General features: G+C 35.8%; 2 pseudogenes across 1 annotated transcript; both read left to right on the top strand.

Moving 5' to 3' along the window:
* The first annotated feature begins 14,259 nt into the window (after nt 1-14,259).
* LOC147497929 (putative monogalactosyldiacylglycerol synthase 3, chloroplastic) lies at nt 14,260-17,514 on the top strand (annotated as a pseudogene). Its single transcript, XR_015194167.1, has 5 exons — nt 14,260-14,454; nt 14,734-14,909; nt 16,625-16,780; nt 16,867-17,009; nt 17,098-17,514. The product of XR_015194167.1 is annotated as a putative monogalactosyldiacylglycerol synthase 3, chloroplastic (transcript).
* LOC147497930 (quinone-oxidoreductase homolog, chloroplastic pseudogene) lies at nt 15,295-16,474 on the top strand (annotated as a pseudogene).
* Nucleotides 17,515-22,273: the final 4,759 nt, after the last annotated feature.

Below are 22,273 nucleotides of genomic sequence, written 5' to 3'. Positions count from 1 at the left end.
CATTTCTTGCACCTGTTCGATTGTCAAACCGGTTACTGGATTTTCCACGAGATTCGGCCCATCCTCTTCCTCTTCCGCGTTCTCACTTGCCTCTCCGCCTGTCTTTTCCTCTTCCCTTTCCATCTCCTTTCTCAGCTCGTCATTCTCCTCTCTTAACCTCCCGATCTTTTCTCTTATAAGAAGCATCTTCTCCGCTTTCTGCTCCTCTCTTCTGTCTCCTTCTTCATCAATCACTACCTCGGGCATCGGTTCCTGTATCGCCACCCTCTTCGGTCTGCCTAATTGTTTCTTAGGTGCCATCTCTCCCTTGCTTCTATGTCCTCACAGATGGTGCCAAGTGTAAGAACCTAATAAAAACTATTAAATATTACTCAAGAAAACAAGAGTTAAACACAATTCTTTTTCTCTTTCTCCTTTCTCTCTTTTCTCCCTTTTCTCTACTGTGTGGCCTCCCTTTTTTGTCCTCATCCTCTTCTTTATATACCCCTTATCTTCATTTCTGGATCGTCCATCTGTCCACTCATCTAATGGCTCTCCTCTTCGCTATACCCAGGCTACATCCACAATCTAGGGTTCTGCTGCTCTGTTCTCCTGCTCCCCATGGTAGCTTGTTAAGCTGCCTTCTCCCCTTTCTCCCGCTGACTTGGTCTTCTTTCCACTACTGGAATGCCCTAATCTAGATCGTCCATCTCTCCCTCCATCCATCAATTCACCTTATCGCCACATCAGTGCCACGTCTGGGGTCTAGGGTTTCGCGGACATGATACTATACTCCTCAGCCTTCCCGGTTACACTGCATCCCCTTTCGTCTTTGACCAAGTCCATTATTATATACTGGGCCACTACAATTAGCATGATTAAAACTCTAAAATGATGCAAATGACGTAACGATGCAAATGATATAGTCTTTGTGCCAAAAGGTTATTGACATGTCTCCTAACCAAAATAATAACCAAACAGGCATGTTTCCAGGTCAAGCAGTGCCTAATCCTCAGTCAACAAACATCACTTTCAAAATAAACAGTATTCACTGTAATGGTGATTTAAACCAAGGGGACCTACATGCAGTCACTACCCTTCGTTCAGGTAAAGTAGTTGATCACAAAGTGACTATGCTTACAGATCGCCCGCAAATGGAAGCTGAAAATGAAACCATACCGAATACTATCATAGAAACTGAAGACCCAATAACTGTAGAGGTTCCAGTCCAACCACAACCAAAAGGTACAACCTTACTAAATACCACCATAGAAATTGATGATCCTACACCTGTAGAAGTTCTAATATGGACACCTAGATGGAAAACGGCTAAAGATAAAGCAAAGAATAATAATACTTTTGACCCTCATTCTAAATATAGAGATAAACCACCGTATCCCCAGAGACTAGTTGTGTCTAAAAAGGACGAGAATTTTGATGAGATTAGGTGTCACACCCCGAATTTCGACAGAATTCGGAAAAACATTATTTGTCCCCGACTCTTCGATCTCCGAGGTGTGACGCACTCTCCACTTCCAAAAACCCATAAACAGTTTAAATATGCGGATAATTAAAAACCAATAAAAATTTCTATTATACAAAAGTCCTATTCATTTCAAAAATTCTCAAATACTGATTACTTACAAATCTCCTTTCAGCAACTCTTTAATTAAAATTACAAATGAAAATACAAAAACATAGTCTAGACTGAAAATCTATATCACCTCAAGGGAAAACAAAACATATCCCGAAAGGCAACGCTAACGCACACCACAAGCAGCAGCCAACCTTTCTTCATCACTAAACTGTCAAGACTTATCAACTATGTTCATTTAATGAACACACCCGATAAGCAAACATGCAAATCGGGTCAGCATTATAAACAATGCTGGTGTGAGTAGCCCTAAAATACAACATATAATTATACATATATATACACAATCCATACGGCAGTTAGTTCCTCCATCGAGGCGCCTTAACTTTCAACGACTAATATAACATCCTTAAACACAACAATTAAGGCAGGTAGTTCCTCCACTGAGGCGCCTTAACTTCCCACTCACCACACAACAAACTATATGCATAATAAATAAGGAATGTAGTTCCTCCATCGAGGTGCCTTAGGTTCAACTAAACAAATAATCAACCAAGCATATTACTATAATTATATTATTTTAGGTTTTCTTTGTGTGTCCCTAAAATCACGTCGTATCTATGTCTTACCTAGTTTCCCTGGCTACCACAATCGCTACCCAACGTCGAACATGTACATCCACATGCCTCCCCTTACATAATGAACCACTCCGTGCGTAACCACCCTGAGCGGGATCCGCACACCAGGTAAATCCTCACACGGAAGCAATTATGTAAGTAATGCCACTATTCGGCAAAAAATATCGTGCGTCATCGTTCTATTTTGCGAACGGAATAATCAAGCCACTATTCGGCTATGCCAGGAGGGCCATTCAGATTAACTGAAACGCCAAAAGGGCCGGCCGAAGGCCATTCAGATTAACTGAAACGCCAGAAGGGCCAATCACATGAGTTGTGGTAGCTAGGTTCTAGGATTTTCGTTACGTAATTTATTCAAGTGTCATACATTAATGACTCATAATAAATCCACTATATCACGTGCAGGTCAATTGCCTTATTGCACTAAGCCACAATATATAGAAATATCTCAATATATCTCATAACCATTTTCATACTTTCACGTGCCAATATATTATTGCACTACACCACACTCCCGTGGGCAAATATTCGTCAATACTATACTACCTCATAGTAGCATCTCACCTATATAATAATGGAGCGGTGATACATTTATTTCTCCAAAACTATTGCATTTAATATATACATCCCAATATATCATATGATATCACAATTGCTTCAAACGTATCGCATATATTTTTATAGCGTTTTAGGAATATTATATCTCTTAAAGTTTCTATCTCATCACGTGTGAAAAATACACAACATCAATGTCAAATCTTTATTAGATAATGACAACCAAATATATACAAGCTTCCACAGCATTTTATTACTACATTTGTCCATATAATATACAACATAAAACGTAACACAATTAGACAGTCCACAGTCCACAATCAAAGCCCAATATATATATGCTTTACACACTACTCACGTCAAATCTAAATTAGATAATGACCAACCAAGTTATATAATATCGACAATATTTTATTACTATATTTTTCCATACAAATCAAATAGGTGAAAAACTGGAAAAGTCAACATTTCATAGTCAACGGTCAAAGGTCAAAGTCAACATGTCATTGTCAAAGGTCAACAATCAAAGTCAACAGGTCATGGTCAAAGTCAAACTGTCCTAGTCAAAGTTAACATGTCATGGTCAAAGTCAAACTATCGTTTCCATGTTCGACAGGTTCAGGGTCATAGCCATGGTTCATGGCTAAGGTCAAAGTGCATGGCTCACAGGCTCATGACTAAGGTAATGGTTCGGACCCAACTGGCCAAGCCCAAACCTTAGAACCCGAAAGTCTAAAACCAACTTATTAATTCTACCCGACCCAAATGGGATCTATATTAAATTATATGGACTGGCCCAAGCAATATTAGAAACGGGCCCAAAAACTTTAGACTGAACTGGCCCAAAACACAACTGAGTTCGGCCCGAAAATTGAACTGAAACCGGCCCAACAAAACAAATGAAACTGACCCAACAAAACAAATGAAACTGGCCCAACAAAACAAATGAAACGGGCCATAGACTAATATTAGAACTGGTCCAACAATTTAGAACATAATCGGGCCCAAAACAAAATGTTAAATTCAGCCCAAAACAAACCAAATAAACCGGCCCATCAACTAACCCACCTAAGGCCCAACAATCTAAACCGGCCCAATAACTTAAAATAAAATTGGGCCCAACCACAACAAAAGGTTTAGGCCCAAGGGAACCGACCTAGGCCCAAGCCCAAATTCGGTCATCTCCTTCCTCAGTTCTCCTCCTCCTCCACCAAAACCGGCCACCCAAAACTCAGCCACCACTCTCCTCTTTATCATATCGATTTTACTCCCCATAACAAACCCAACAACATTAATGAAAACAAAAACCCAAATCGTCCAATCCCAACATCACCAAAACTAGATCTGGAAGAAATTCCCACTGCCATTAATGGCTTCCTCAAGCTTTCAACAGCACCATATACAACTGCCCTCACCCACTCAATCACCACTAACCAACATCACCACATCACCACAAAACACCACAACCAATCAAACCAAAAAAAAAAAAACAGCCCAACCACCGGTTCGGCCACCGCCATTCTGGCGTCCTTCAAGTTTCAATCAACGCCCAAACTCCCCACTGCCACCAACAGTTGAAACCCCCACTCACAATACCGAAACGCAGTTCAAACACGAAAATAAAAACCAAAAACCAAAACCTTCAATAACACAGTAACGGCGTTCGGGGCCATTAACGCCTCTTGGGAGCTTCCAACAGCTCTATGCTAACCACAGACTAGCCACCCATAGAAATCACTTAGCCCCCCACAGTATCCTAGTAACACGCATACGGACAGGGGCTGCCATTGATGCTCTATCGAAGCTTCGACAGTTCAACATCAAATAACCCAATAAGCGCAACAGTTCAAATCCAATATATTTTTAACAACCACAGTACGAACGATAATAATGTAAAAATGAACCGAAAACATAAACAGAAACTTTTAACAGTATACGCCGGTACACGGAAAACTATAATCCGGTGAAATAGTAAAATAGCTACTCACCTGTATGAACAGCTCGACGAATCCCTCGTAGTCCGAGCCGTCGCGCTCCAACGCTCTAGAAATCCAGCTTTCATCTCTGCCTCCATTTTCATTATTTTATTATTCTATGAACCCTATTTTCCAGAACAATGTGTTTATATACTTGGGTCCGAAACCCAAGCCCAACACCAACTCGGGCCCAAAACCAGGCCCACGTATCCCGAATCCAATCCGACGAATTTTGAAAATAATTAATTTAATTAATTAATAAATAGATAAAAACGTATTTTAAAAATACGAGAGTTACATTAGGGAAGTGTTTAAAAATCTGACTATAAACCTACCTTTTCTAGATGTTATAAAAAGTCTACCTGGACACGCTAAGTTTATAAAACAGTTGTGCACCAAGAAGAGGAAAACCAACATACCCAATGAAGCCTTCTTAACTGAACAATATCCCTCTTTATCTGAACATAATAGAATTATTAAGTACAAGGACCCTAGTCGTCCTATTGTACAATGCACCTTAGGGGATTACTTCATAACAACTGCTTTATTAGACCTGGGGGCGAGTGTTAACTTACTCACTTTTTATTTATATAAACAACTAGGTCTAACAAAACTTCAACCAATCAAAATGACTTTGCAGTTAGCCGATCGTTCAAGGGTGTAGTTGAAAATATTCTCGTTAAAGTTTAGGATTTTTACTATCTAGTCGACTTCGTTATTCTTGACACAGAAGTTGCTCATGATTCCATTCCCATCATCTTAGGGCGTCCTTTCTTGGCAACAGCCAATGCCCAAATCAATTGTCGCTCAATGACTCTTTCTTTTAGAAATCTTTCTATGGAAGTTAACATGTTTAGACGAAAGCAGGAACAACTAGGTTTGCCTATAGAAGGAGAAGTGAAGTCCATTGAGAGTTTTGTATCTCATATTAGTGCGGCTGAAGCTTTCATCCCCACACTAGTAGATACCCCTTTTATGGAAGAAGACATAGATCACAATTTCTACTCCTTAGACGTGTATAACATCGAGGAAGATTTCATTCGACTCTTTTGCAACCCTTCTTTGCCACCTCGCGAGTCCCCTCATATTGACATTCATTCATCTTTTGACGCCATGACGAAAGAAGAATTTTTCACCCTCTATCCTAGTGATTCTTCTGACCCACCTATTAAGGAATGTCTTGCATATTTCAAGGTCTCTGATGATATAGAACTAAAAACACTAGTTGAGCACCATTCACCCACCTCACATCATCCTGTCACTCATTCACCTTCCATCAATGTTCCCCGCCCTCCACTTTTTCAAAGGAACCTTGAGTTTGCAGTTGACCATCTTGTTTCTCCTGTGCTTCATGATTTTATAAAATTTCCTAGTAAGAAAATACTACCTAAAGAACCACCTGATACTTTCATTTTCAGTTGTGTGATGATACCACCCCACGCCACCAATGAGTTTTGTGATAAACTGACATTCTCCTTTCTTCCATTCCTTACTTCTAAAACTTATCCATATCCACCATATCTTCCACAACCATCCATTTTCTCAAAATCATTCACTTGGCCACCCTTTCGTTGGAGGAAAAAGAAGAAATTGCATGCTAGGTTAGATTCTAGATCCATCAGTGTTCCCTCCCATTCCGCTACGCCACGTCATAGAATATCATGGTGCTTGATTTTGTTTGGTGGTGCATTTTGTGTTAATTATTTATGGAAGAACCCCCAACTTTTTTGATTGTTGATATATGGTAAACTGCAGGTTAATATCATGTTTTAGATACAGTCTCGAGTATCTCAATATAAAAGACTCATTTTATTCTTCGGTGTACTCCATTCCAATCTTATATTTTGGTAGTGCACCATTAAGGTAACCAGGCCTTCCCTTTGGAGTGTGTGGTTGTAAGTACCGGATCCTTAGTCCATGTTTGACATAATTCATGCTTTCCACTCTTGCATGTTTTCTCAGGTTTTTTTAGTAATGTTTCTTTATGGAGTGATTTATGTCTTTCTTGTTTTATTGTTTTTCCTTTATTTTAGACCTTATTCATAAAAAAATAAAATAAAATTTAAACCATAACAATAGTAATCTAGCAAGTCTCGGGATTCTGACTTTAAAAGACCCACATGTTTAAAAAAAAATTCTAAACTATGTTTGCAAAAATTTGTTTGGGGGTGGGGTGTTTGGTATTTCCATTCTTGATCTCTAAACTTAACACCATACCTCTCAATTTGTGCCTCTCACTTTTACTTTCACTTTCACTTTAGAGAACTTCTAATACATGGAGCGCTCACTCCCCCTATTTTGCATATACTGAGAGCGTGCACGCCCCTAAAGTACTAGAATGCTTGTCAAGCTTGAGCGCGCCCACGCCTTCACCTCATCACAACACAAGTTCTTATTTGTGGGATCTTCAGCAGTCACATCCAGGAGTTTAGTAGTGTATTGTAATGGATATAAGTATGTTCTAAATTTGTTTTGCATGTGTTCTTCAATTTTCACGCGTTTCCATGGCATTTCCTACCTTTCTTATTTTAATACTTTGAGGACAAAACATGTTCTTGTTTGGGGGTAGCATAGAAACACACGTAATTTAAAGCACCTATTAGGATAATACATGTATAATATGCACTTGTTTTCTAGTAAAAAAATAAAAAAATATAAATAATAAGTATTTATACTATGCACTTAGGAATATTAGTATTGTTTCTTTCTCCATGATGATATTAATCTAGAAGTTTCACGTTAGCTCTTAAATTAGAATAGTTTTTAGAAATTTAGGTTAATATGTAGGTAATAATCATTGTATCTTCCCATAAATATATTGCATGAGCATCTATGTTTGTATTAGCAGTAAGTTTCTAAAATCTAGGCTAGAGTACTTATTCTACAAATCCTGTGAGAATATAGCCTAAAGCCTTATATGAGTGAAATATTTGAGAAATGACACAAGGAATAAGTAAATTCCGAATAGAGAAATCACACGTCCACTTGCGTAATCACTATACCATATCCTAAGCGAGAATTTAGGCCCTCTTTGGATCGATATAGCTAGAAATTCAAACCTATATAAAATTATTTTCCACTAGTCGCCCCTCTGAGCCTTTCTTTAGCCTTTCATAAACAGCAAATCCTTTACCCTTTTACAAAACAAAATAAAAATAAAAATCAGCCTATACATTTTTGAATGATTATGAGAATAGAGATGAAAGGAAGAATAAAAAGAGAAAGACTTGTGAAACCATGAATTTGTTAGTTCCTTCAAATAAGAAAATGAAGTTTTCCATCCAAAAAAAAAAAAAAAAAAAAAAAAAAAAAAAGTTAGAACTCCAAAAACAGAATCAAAGGAGTCAAAAGCCAAAAGAAAAAGAAAAAAATGGTTAAGGATGTAAACAAAGTGTAGAAGCAAAGTAAGAACAAGGTTTTCTCTAGTTATATAATATGAAGACTCTATTATCTCAGACTTGTCCTCTTTGAATATCCATTTCCTTCATTCTTAAACCATCACCTAATCCCCGCAATACCTAATAAAGATTTCTAGCTCAATTAGGAATAGGTTAGTGTGATAGTAAGTGGCAGATATGTTTGATTGACTTTGACTTCCTTGTGTGTCATTGAGATTGTAAGGTAAAAGTGTGCCCACTGCACACTGGAGTGAGCAAAACTTGAGTTGAAAAATCAGAGTGTTTTTGTCTTGACATATATGTGAGGACCTACTTAAGGACGCTATTTTAAGTTTCAGAAACGGACCTGTTATTGCATTTCATAGCATAATTCATTATATATATATATATATATATATATATATTTATCCGTAGATGATTGATTATTATGTACGTATTAACTTAGATTTCGAATTGATTATTCTGTATTCATTGCTAGTGAGATGTATAGATATCTGAGAATAAATTAGGAAACAATAATGTTTATTTCTTAGTCATTATAGTATAGATGAAGTTTGTGACTACCTTCTCTGGAAAACCCTCACGAGGCTATAACTCGTCCACTAGAGAATTCTTAGTGGTTTAAGACTGTATTGCATATGGTCAATGCAGTCGCACTTAGCGAAACGAGACTAGTTAAAAATACATTTTTGGCCACTTATTTTAATTTCACATATTTGTTTGAGGACAAGCAAAATGCTATGTGGGGGTGGTTTGATAAGAGCCCAAAACTATGGTTTAAACCATTTAATAGTATTTCTATTTAGCTAATTATGTTATTATTAATATAGGTTTATCACTAATTACGTGTTTTTGAGTATTTTAGGCTTCAGAGTTGAATAAATGTCAAATCGTTACTAATTAGGCGCTGAAAGGAGCTAAAGTGATTGCTAGAGAAGTTCCATGAAGAAAGCCCAAGTTGAATGGAAAAAAAAACCCTTAAAAAACCCAAGTCAAAACTGTTAAGTGAAAGTCAAACTGGATTAGAAAGCTGAAGAAAAGTCAACAAAACTTCAAAAGGTCATATCTTTATACTCAAGACTCGGATACGGGCCCATTTTATATCAAAATGACCAACCTTAGAAAGCTCTTCCCAATGGTTCAAGCTTTGACTCGATCAGAGCAGTATAAGTCGGTAAAAACTCGCGCTACAGTAACACAACCAGAATTAGAAGTCTTGGATTCAACCAATTGGGTTATGGACTTGATTTATGGGTCCATAACCTAGCCTAAAAAACCATGCATGACTTTGTATCATTATATAAGAGAATAAAATCCCAAAACTATCTCTCTCCCTTCCATTAGTTAGAATAATTTAGTTATCTCTCTCTCCCTCTTTAGTTTAGTTTAGATTTAGTTTTTAGCCTCCATTAGAACCTTTCAATAAAAGCTTTAGTTTATTTAATTCAAGTACTTCTTCTTTACATTATGTCTTCTTTCTATTATTATGTCCATGATAGTCCCATAATTCATAGCTAAACTCCCATTAGAGGGAGTTCGAATGAAGCTTTGAGAGGACTTGATTTGTTAGTATAGATTTGTTGTTTAGGGTTTTAAGTTTAGGTTTTTCTTGACTTAGAGATAAGAAAAGTTTAACCTAAACTAGATAATAGTGAGTTTGCCATAAGAATGGGAATAAACTTTCTCTCATGCTAATTAGTTTATGACTAGAGATAATATAAAGTAATTAGGGATCATTAAAGGTCTAATCTTTATATTTTAACCTTGTGTGCAGTGAGAATATCTAGACTAGGGTTTTCTATACAAATCTATGCTAACATGCTAAGAAATTAAAAGTGGATTTCAATCTCTCTCTAATGTTCTCTATATTTGATTAATCTATAAATAATTACTTTAGTTAATATTACTATAAGATCAATTGATAGTATTATCTTGTAGTATAAATTCACATCCATAATTATTGCTCTCGCCATTGTTTTCTTGTGTTTGATTTGTTGAATTCTTTTATGTCTTGGTAGTTTAGGAGTGGAACAAATCCGTACTCTTTATATTACTTCATTATTTTTGGAGAGTATGAATATTGATCTAAGCATTTGTTTAGTTAATTGATTATTTGTGTTTACGCATAGATAGTTCGTTTACATAAATTTGTAATTATCAATGGTCATATAAAAAAATTGAATGCCGATAACTCTCAAGTCTTAAGAGAGTCATTGATAGCAACAATATTGTGAAAAAATAATTTAAAATATCATTCTTTTGTGAAAAAAATATTCTTTTCATAAGAACATTCACCACATTATTTTGTTTCTCCACTCATTTTATCGTGGAGAGTCGGTTACCAACCATATTTTCCACAATCACAACACTATATGCTTATAAGAATTTTTACCTTAAAAAAATATATATATATACACTTTTAAAATCAATGTGATGAGCAACTTTCATAAACCAATTTCATAGTTCTCACGGTTTGTATCAATGTGATACACAACTATCCCACTCATGGAGTATATCCTAAAAAGAAAAAGAAAACTCAATTTATCTCATCAATTAAACTTTGTAAAGCTCAAAAAATAAAATAAAAACCAACAGTATTGAGAAAATAGACAAAAAAGGTTCAAGTGGCATGGAAATCAAAATTCATTTAAATGCCCGAAGACCTCATTTAAGACTTATTTTTGCATAACTTGGATTGGATACACTTCTTTGCTCATTTGTAAAGCTAATAAACCGTAATTTTCGGTTTTGGATTTTACTTAAGTCCGAAGTCCACAGTTCGAAGTCCGTAGTCCCAAGTCCCAAGTCCAAAGTCCGTTAGTCATCCGTTTAGTCAAGTTATCTTACTCACATGGGTTTGGTAGGATAGGTTGAGTAAGGGATCGTCCATACCTTAGGGCTCGACAAGGTTTACAACTGGATTTATAACTTTTAGTGAGTAGGATTTTAGGTTATTTAGTTGGTTTAAGTAAATTAACGGTATGCAAATAACGTAAAATAATAACGATTGATATCTACGTAAATAAACAGAGATAGAGAAATAGGGGAAAGGGTTAACCGTACTCATGTAAGAATCAGTTTCAACAGTTATAATACCACAGCACTACAGCTCTAATCCGTCTCGAATTCATAGACAAACTCGAGACGACGTCGAGTATCGATCCCTAGCGAGATGCATGCATCTCTAAGCTCATCTCACTAGCATAAAGAGTTGGACTAATATTCCATCTCTGGAATATCATTTCGGCTCTTGGTTTGATTCTACATCAGCTGGACAAGTCAAAAAGCTGCTTGACACCATAGAGTCTCGTGCTAGACATTTTGGGTCTCTCGCGAGACTGTTCTAGAGCATCCGCACACCAAACTTATACAGTTTCAATCATTTTGGGACCGGATGTATAATCTACACCTAATTCCTAAGTAGTGATTCTAAAACATTAAAGTGTAAATCCAGATCCTCACACGACCAGCATAACTAAAAGCTCATGGTCATTGGATGAATAATTAAACTTGTTGTATACAATAAATAAGTAAATGCAGAACATAAATTAAACTTGAAAAGAAATGACTTTTATTAAGAAAGAAGACTTATAGTACTGAAGCTACTAGAAGGGAAAGCTATTGTTAAGTAAACTACGTACTGGAATGGAAGCTACAGAGTATAGTATAAATTAAAAACTAACAACTAAAAACTCGCCAACTCAAAACTGAAGACCCCTTCTCATATATATAGCTTGGTCCCTCTTGTGAAGCCCTTCCTTATTAATTGTTTTGTTCCTATTCATATTGATACCTTCAAAACTTTGAAATACAAAGTTTTGTCTTTATATGTTTTAATTTGGTTTTTGTCTTTTTGTCCCATATAAACCAAACTTTATGTTTCATTATTTTCTTCAAATCAATTCAAACATTGAATTGATACGTCTTTTCCTTTTGCAATGTGGCACAAAATTGTGACCATCACTTGCCACCTACCTATGCTGACTCGTCATGCCTTTTGGGCCCGCAGAGTGGGTCCACATGGTGTCTCTAATGGCGGTGTCGATTTTGGCATTTTTACAACTTTCTGTCTTTGCGTAGAGTTCATCGCCCTGGTTGCTCTAGCAGTTCACTAGCCGAAGTCGGTGTCCAGGTTTGAAAGATGTGAGCTTTGGAAGTTTGCTGCTCCTTTTCATGTGGACCCGTTCTGCACTGGTTTTGTTTCTTTGGAATCTTTGGCTCTAGTCAGGCTTTATTGGGCTTCACTGGGGCTAAGTCGGAAGACTTCAAGTATTCCAGTATTCTCGTACTTCGATGCATGTTTTATCATCATATTCACATTAACTATGAAAACCTGCAAAAGTACAAAAATATAATTATTTCATGATTATGAAATACATAATTTACCAAAATGCTATGTCTCTCAGGGTTTAATATTACAGTTTTGGGTGCTTATCAAAAGCCTAACAAACTTTGAGTGAAGTTTGTTTAAGAAAATGGAAGTGAAACTACTTGTGGTAGACTATAGGAAAAGGCACTATCCATATACATGAGTTCAATTTCACTCACCAGTCACCACCCAATGGTGTGTTTTCAGTGTCAACTTCTCTCTTCTTGTATTTGTTTTGAGAAGCTATGCACACACACTTCTGGGTGCTGAGGAATCACATTCATACTCAAACAATCAAGTCGGTTTTAACCTTACTCTTTTCAATTACACCTCAACAAAAAAAACATCATTATTACTTCTGTTTGGAGCTCATCACACTGAAATAAATGATAGGAAAGAAAGAAACCTTACCAGTAGTTTTGGATGGTGATAACCATAATGTGAACCCTGAATAAAGATTTCGCTAGTTATTAGCATTAAAAGCAGCTTCATGCTCTCCTCCTAATGTTGCAATCACTACACGTACATGACTTTAGATAAAATATTCTCTATAAAATAAGATTCACAATTCTCAAGGATGACCATTAGGCCAGTTTAAGAAATTGAAGTTACCTACTAAGGCTTTCTAATATATAGCCTTCAGCTTCTGCTACAGAATCCATACCTTCTGCAATCAATATGGGTTATCCAACTCGAGTAACATGAGATAAATTAGAAGAGGAACTATAAACTTAATCAAAAATCTAATTAACGGACTTGGATAACCAAAAAGAGAAATTTAGATCGACATCAATTAATGCCTTCATGTCATTAAACAAATTAAGAATATTTGATATATTGTGTCTTGTGCTCACATGAATCAATAGTTTGTTTGGTAAATGCCTCCAGCAACTCACTCTTATTTAGGGGAGTATACCTGAAAAAGAAAAGAAAAAGAAACCAAAATGAAGCTGCTTTATATAATCCATTTAGCCACTTTAATGCCATGGCAACATGAAATTATGCATTTATGAAAAAAATTAGCATTTTACCTTGTCAAAATTGAAGGTTATTGGGAAAAAAATGCTAACTTGATTGAACTTCCTAGAACGATGATTCTTTGTCATTGTGATTGGGGGTCTCCTTTTTCTGTTTAGAAGAAGAAAAGTTTTGATTGAATCGATTTCAAAACCCAAAAACACAAAATGAAAAATGAAAAAAACTTACATATCATTGGACTGGGAAATTGTGAAAATAAATTTTGTTGATTATATTGCTTCATTCTTCGTCCTTCAATGAGAGCTCTACAATTTTGTTTTTTAGATGGCAATGAGAGATGAGGGAGAGAGTTTTTCTTTTGGACTTTGTTTTTTTTTGTTTTTTTTTCCTTATCTATCAGGCGAACTGCGAACAATTGAAAAGAAAAGGGCGTGGATTTCAACTTTCTATGCCGAACAATGACGTGCGCTACTACAGAAATACACATTAGCCACGGTTGGTCAAATGGCATATACCACTGTTTCTCTAATAAGGGTGGCTAGTAGTCACTTACCACGGTACATATGGTTTTTCTAATTTTGGTACAAGCCAAATACCATCGGTCTGTTTTACTACCAATATCGACTAATTTCGATTTTTGATATTCATATACCCTACTGTTTCTAAGAAAAGGTGGCAAATGTTTTGCAAAAAATAGCCCTACCGTGGATAAAGTAGTCATCATGCAATAGTAGCCACTTTTCTCTTAAGAAATTATTATAAAAAAAAAAAAAAAAAAAAAAAAAAACTTTAGGAATTTGAGATTGGGCAACCTTTGCTAAGAATTTCCTGGCCTTGAATCGATAAGGACCAACAAAGTTCTCTAAATTTGTTTGAGATACATCTCCCTCTCTTCCTTAATCTACTTGCATCGCTATGGGTTGCAGCCATCCTTAATCATCTTGGATCGAGACTTTCGAGGTTCGAGGTAATTAGTAATTTTATGTTCAATATCAAATCCCATTCAATTTATTGGGGTTTTGTTCTTCTCATTTTTTTTTCTCAAGGTTTTGTTCTCTGAAATTAAAATCATTCATTGCATTAGGGTTGATCTGTTGTTAGGTTTGGGTTTGAATTTTTTGATTTTGCTCTTTTTAATCAGGAAAAAATCATTCTTTTCTAATTTTTAATTCCCGCGTTTTGTTTTTTGTTCTTTCAAGCTCCAGGTCAGTTTTTATAATTCTTGTTTTGTTTTGCTTGCATGCAGATGATATTTGTGAAAGATGTATGGAAAGAGTACACTGGCTAGCCATTGAATGACATGGAGAGCCAATACAAGTTCATGGTGAAACATGTTCAGCTTTGGAAGGTTGCATTTCATAGCACTTCACCTTGTTGGATTCATTGTGCCTATCTTGCTGCACTAGCTGCCTTTTACGCTAAGTATGTCCTCTTCTCATTGATGCAAAATTCTACAACTTCATATTGTCTTTAAATGGATTGACATGAAAGACAGTTAAGTTTCGATTTCGGGTAATTATATGACAATTTCTCCTCTTTGCCACGTAATTCTGCTGGTGGTATGAGCATATGAAGTTTGGTGTATAACTATGTGATCAGTGCAGAATGTGTATTCACCCCTCCCCGAGGTATTAGTGAATAATTGTAGTCTTTCACTTTGGTCTTGTGGCTGTTCATGGAGTCTTCCTGAATAAGTGCGATCCTGGTCAAAGTATGATAAGAGTTTAGGCGATAAGAGTTTGGCTGGCAATATAAGACTTGAGACAATACACAATATTATCAGAGTTTGTTTTACTTTCCTCTAAAAATGTTGGTACAACAGATAATTGATATTTTGACATTTCAAGATTGTAGGGTATAACCAACAAGTATTAACCTTTTTTTACACTTTTACTTACCTTAGTTTGATTTGTGTCGAGGGGTCTCTTCTCTTGTATATTCAAATTTATGGCTATAGTTTGATTTATTGGATCTCTTTCTTAAAAGATTTCTCTTTTTGTTTGGGTATATACGGTATCCCTCTTCAAGTTCGAACCTGGAACATACCAATGACTTTGAGTTGTATTAGAATAAAGCTTTCTCATTAAGTTTTGACTGTCACTCATAGCTTGTCCATTAAAATCATTTTATTTACCTTACTATGTTATGCATCGGATACTTTCTCCTGTAGAAGCAAATTTTATGGCATTGTTTTGATTGATTGAATCTCTTTGTTAAATGGTTTGTCTTTTGATTTGATATAGTTCCATGAGAATCTGAATCGAAATGTTCGTAAAATTATCCTTAACGGGGTAATTGAGACATACTATATTTGAAGATGATTTGAGTTGTATCAAATTAAATCTTCAAGAATAAGTTTTATCCCGCCACACTTGTTTGTTTTAAATTTGGATGAAGAGTGGAGGTGGGTGGGCGGAATTGGCCAGTAGCCGGGGAAGCTTGGCGTTAAGAGGCCTCCAAAAGTACCATTTGAAAGTCTGCCGGATTACCTGTTTTGGTCTAACGGCACTCCGTGCTCTCACTAAATCTCTTTGGTATCAAGCTTGATGGGAGTGGCAAACAAACAAACATTCTTATTAACCGCCTCGGTGGAGTGGGTCATTATGATGTCCAGTTGGCAAAACTTGGAAATCGCGATGTTAAACTACTTGTGGGGCAAGGAATATCGATTTAGTCAAGAGTTTAGGGGGAGATGAGATTCTTGACTATAAGATTCGATGGAGTTGCTCAAAAGTCTTACGGTAGGAAGTATGATGCGATGATACAATCGCGGGACTGGGATCCCTTGGTCAACTTTTGAGCCAAATTTGAGTGAGTGTGGCAAGGTGATAGATATCACTCCTGGTCCTAGTTCTATTATGACTTTTGCGTTAAAGAAATTAACCTTCTCTAAGAAGAGATAGTGCCACAAAGAAAAACCGCTTTTGATCCCCAAAGAGAACCTTGAATATCTTGTTGGGTACCAGTTCACTCAACCATCCGAATAAAGGTTTACGCCTCACACTTTGATTATTGACCTTGCTTTTTAGTTGTTAGAAAGACTGCAGAAGTTTAACGTCAATCTATTTGAATCTTAATTGTGTTTTCAAGTATGCTCTTTTCTCATTTTTAACATTTTGTTATTGTGCAAATCGAAGAGAGTTGGAGGCCGGTCCGATGGAGTACAAGCCCGGACATTATCATTAGTGTTCATCCTCTCATGCAACTTTGTGGGTGCTCAAGTGGCGGTGGCCTTGGAAGAAACCAGTCTTTGTTCTGATCATTCTGCAGACCTTAATACCGCCACGCACATGGTTGGTTATATTAATTTCAAGTTTCATTTTTGTCCCCTTTATTTTTTGCCGGTGGAGTCGGTCAATAAAGAAACATTTCTATCCAGGTTCAACATTGGTGTGACGAGATGCTATTGCCCCTCGGAGGAGGTAGCCAAGAGGGCTTTATTAGATGGCCTAGAGTCTTCTCGATTCGAAAGTATTTGGCTTGCCCATCGGGCCTTCTTTTTGTTGCGCAATAATCTCGAAGGTTGGTTTTGACAGTAATGTATTAGTATATAACCTGGTTTCTTATAACTAACAACAGCAATGTATTCCAACTCAATTTTATCGAACAGGATCAGTTAAGAGACGAGCTAGAGATGGATCCAAAACTTCCTGCAGTTCTGCTAATGGGAGGCGGTGAAGGGATGGGTCCTGTTAAGAAAACTGCCAAGGCTCTAGGAGATGCACTATTCAATGAATCGATGGGGCATCCAATTGGCCAAGTCGTGGTTATATGTGGCCGTAATAAAAGCTTATCGTCTATTCTGATCGCCTTGTACATGCTGCAGTGGTGAAGCATTTATGACAATTAATTTCTCACTCTTATTTTTATTTTTTTTTGTTTTTTTTGAAACAGGAAATGAAGATTAAAGAACTGGAGACCAACCATTTTGTCCTTGTACATGGAGGAGGCTTTGGTGCTTGGTGTTGGTACAAAACCATAACACATTTAGAGGAAGGAGGATTCAAAGTTGATGCTATAGACTTAACTGGTTCGGGGAGTTCATTAGGTGTGATACAAATAGCATTACTAATGAATATGTAAAGCCACTCACTAATTTCCTCAAAAAGCTTGGAGAGGGCAAAAGGTTCATTCTGATTTTTCTTAATTAATTCTTTAAATTATTAATATTATTGGTTTTTACTTTCTCGTGACTTATATACTTTCAAGAAACCCACTATTTAATTTGTATTTCTAGTCTTAATTCACTATTAATATCTTAGATCCTCTCTTTCACATTATTATGAAAATTGAAAACTTATGATGGGCAAAAGGGTACATGTATTGAACCCCTTTATTTAGGTTTGGACTGTTTTCTTTCCCTTAACTTACACATTTTATTTCCACAAGAACAACTGAAATCAACTTGAAACTAGCTCTAGGAATACATGTATATACACAGAATCTTAGCATTTGTTTATTGTTGCAGGTGAATGCTCAACAAGGGATGACAATTCTTGCACAAATTGAATGACCAGATTATTAGCATAATCAATTAGATTACTATTTGAATTTGTACAAGCTGGAACACGTAGATTTGAAAGGTTATTTTCTTATTGTACTTGAAATAATTTGAAATATTAGTCTACAATGGTATTTCATGCTTGGTAGATGTCAATTAATTATTTTCTTTCTCGTTAGTTGCCCTATGTTTTACTTTTTAAGTTGAATGTACAATGTTCAAAATTGAACAAGATGGAAAATGGGCTCAAAATCTATTTTGCAGGAGGTTGTTTGTTAATCGGTGGTGGATTATTGAATTAAATGAGGTTTAATTTTATTTATTTAAAAAAAACATATACTATATACCACGGTTTTGCAAGAACAAAGTGGTATAAGAAGACTAATATAACCCACGATTTGCATCAGAAATAGCACATCATATAGATTATTAACCACGGTTTTGAAAATATAATACCCGCGGTTTGTTCTTAAACCGTGGTAAATAAGGCACTTTAATACCACGGTTTTGCTAGAAGTATTTGCCACCCGGTGATACCACGGTTTAGAAACAGTGGTTAAAGGGTTTTTACCACTGTATATAACAGTGGTTAATGAGCTTTTATGTAGTAGTTATGCCCACATTAGAGTAAAAAGGGGGCTGACATGGACTCCTAGGAGCATTCTCAACTACTCAGTATTAATGGTATTTGATATAGGGTCACGATATTGACACCCCACTTTATAGGATTGGCACCCCTTTGACCAATTCCAAGGTATTGGAACCCCTCCATTAATCACATAAAAAAACACCCATGGCAAGAAGTTGCTGCGAGATTGCACAATCCATGGCATCGGGTTGCCGCAAGATCCCATATCCCACGGAAGTTTGTTGTTGTGGGTCCTTTTTTATTTTAAATTTTTTTTAATAGCCATCGTAAAAAAAGTTAGTTGCCGCGAGCTGGTTGCGTTCACTAAAATGGAGTATTTGCTTGTGTTAATTATCAAAACTCTTCTTTATTAATTTTCATTAATTTGCTCACAAGTTTTTCTTATAACATACAAAAATATTTGTCACGAGATAGCAAAGTCATGCCTCGATTGTACCTTTTTTTTCATGGGTTTGGTGTTGTTCTTGGAGAGTATAAAGAAGCTCTAAAGAAGAAAATAAGGTATCCATATGTCGTGTATGTTCAATACGTAAAATTTAAAGTGGAAAAAAAACACAAAAAAATCCTTCATGGAAACTCTCTGCAGAGGATATGGGATCTCGCGGCAACCCGATGTCGTGGATTGTGCGATCTCGTGGCAACCCGATGTAGTAGGACTATCGGGCATGTGGAGTGTAAAAGGACATATAAGGAATAACCATTATTGTTCTACTTTTTGGCAAAAGGTGCCAATCCCATAAAGTGGGGTGTGAATACCGCGCCCCTTGATAAAGGGGAGGGATAGAGGCACTCCCAAAACTCACAAAACCATATCTCATCATACAAGTTGAATTAAGGGTTGATATTTTATAGATATGATCTCCCCACCATGAATAGCATGCCCACTAAATTTCGGCTCATTCAAATATGTCTAACATAATCAAATGTTATTATGAAATCGGAAAATTTTGGACCATTAGATAAATATTCAAAATTAAACACTAGTTTTTGCCAGGTTGGACATATCCAAAAAGGATGAAATTTTGTGAGCATGCTATCCATTGTGAGAAGATCATATCCATAGAAAATGAGGTCTTAATTCAATTTGTAAGTCGATGGAGTAGCTCGGGAGTGGCTATAATAGGAGTGGGTCTATCCCTCCCCAATTATAAATTATATTCTTTAATTTAATTATAAAAATCTCACTCGATAATTAATCATTATTTAATTATAAATTTTCTTCTAAAAAAAAATGAGCACCACACTTGGACTAAAATTTGAAGACTTTGAAAAAAAATTCAAAATGTTCAGATAAAAGATTAGGCAAATCACGTAACCATATTTAGTTAAAAGATTGAAATATTATGTTCTACTAAAATTAGTCAAACCATGTAACCCTATTACTCAAACGCTTTGAAGTTAGGAAAACAATCATAAGTCCAAATTGAGTGCCACTTTGACATAATTAAACCCAGCTTTACATAATGAGAAATTTTTATTTTATCATGTCCCAAATCCCTTTAACAGTCTAAGCAATTACTAATGTGGTCATTGTACCGGTAGTCTGGCCACCATTTTGTGGCTATAAATTTAATATTTTTTATCAGTAAATGAAAAAATTCAAATGGATTTCACATCATTACTTCTCTGTTTTTTTTTTCTGGACTGTCATGAATAATCTATAATTCAAGTAGCCTTTCAAAATATTCTATTTTCTGACATAGTTTCCAAACTATGTTAGAACAATATACTTAAAAGTTCCACCAATTAAATTGTCATATGATAACACAAATTTAAGAATGCCAAAAAACATATTAATAAAATAAGTCTAATGTTAACGTAATTGTAACAACAACCAAACATCACAAGACATTAATAAGACTAAAATCAAATTAGTTGTACATCAACCTCGTTTCTTCTCCATTTCTAATTTTTTTTTTATAGTCTCATATGTAATTTCAACATGAAATCATATCTCCACATTATACCTGTAAAACACTATCCAAAAACATAATGCATACAACAAACTAACATGTACAACACCATCCAAAATTTTGACAGAGCCTCCTCTGTAATTTCAACATTAAATTATATGTCCATGTTATACTTGTAAAGCACCATCCAAAAACATAATACATACAACAAACTAAAATGTAAAACACTATCCAAAATTTTGACAAAACCTCCTCTGTAATTTCAACATTAAATCATATCTCTATGTTATACCTATAAAACACCATCCAAAAACATAATACATATAACAAACTAAGATATACAACACCATCCAAAATTTTGACAGAGCCTCCTCTGTAATTTCAATATTAAATCATATCTCCACGTCATACCTGCTTTTGACTTTTACAAAAAAGTAAGATGTACAACACCATCCAAAAACAAAAGTACATAACAATTTACATCCTATAAGTTCAAAAACATAATACATACAAAAAAATACATGTAAGACTTAACAAATTGTTTTATTACATAGCTCTTACTCTACAATTGTGATAAACGTTTATTTCACATTTTAGTTTTTACTTAAGGTTCGAAGCCCACAGTCCGAAGTCCAAAGTCCAAAGTCCGTTAGTTGTCCATTTAGTCAAGTTACCTTACTTACGTGGGTTTGGTAGGATAGGTTGAGTAAGAGATCGTCCATACCTTACAACTTTAGCAAGGTTTACAACTGGATTTACAACTTTTAGTGAGTAGGATTTTAGGTTCTTTAGTTGGTTTAAGTAAATTAACGGTATGCAATTAACGTAAAATAATAACGATTGATTTCTACGTAAATAAACAGAGATAGAGAAATAGGGGAAAAGGTTAACCGTACTCATGCAAGAATCAGTTTCCACAGTTATAATACCGCATCACTACAGCTCTAATCCGTCTCGAGTTCATAGACAAACCCGAGACGGCGTTGAGTATCGATCCCTAGCGAGATGCACGCATCTCTGAGCTCATCTTACTAGCATAAGGAGTTGAACCAATATTTCATCTCTGGAATATCATTTCAGCTCCTGGTTTGATTTTACATCAGCTGGACAAGTCAGAGAGCTGTCTGACACCATAGAGTCTCGCACGAGACATTTTGGGTCTCTCGCAAGACTGTTCTGGATCATTAACACTCCAAAATTGTACAGTCTCAATCATTTTAGGACTGGATATATAATCTACACCTAATTCCTAAGTAGTGATTCTGGAATATTAAAGTGTCAATCCGAATCCTCACACGAGCATTATAACCCTCACCCTGAGGGGGGCGGGGGTTTAGCTCATGGTCATTGGAAGAATAATTGAACTTGCTGTATACAATAAATAAGTAAATGTAGAACATAAATTAAACTTGAAAAGAAATGACTTTTATTTAGAAAGAAGACTTACAGTACTGAAGCTACTGGAAGGGAAAGCTATTGGAAAGGAAACTATGTACTGGAATGAAAGGTACAGACTATAGTCTAAACTAAAAACTAAAAACTGGCCAACTCAAAACTGAAGACCCCTTCTCATATATATAGCTTGGTCCCTCTCGTGAAGCCCTTCCCTATTAATTATTTTGTTCCTATTCAGATTGATACTTTCAAAACTTTGAAATACAAAGTTTTGTCTTTATATGTTTTAATTTGGTTTTTTTCTTTTTGTGGCATAATAAACCAACTT

The sequence above is a fragment of the Coptis chinensis genome, chromosome 5 (genome assembly GCF_015680905.1).
Source record: "Coptis chinensis isolate HL-2020 chromosome 5, ASM1568090v1, whole genome shotgun sequence".
Taxonomy (NCBI): domain Eukaryota; kingdom Viridiplantae; phylum Streptophyta; class Magnoliopsida; order Ranunculales; family Ranunculaceae; genus Coptis; species Coptis chinensis.
This window is presented reverse-complemented; position numbering and strand designations above follow the sequence as displayed.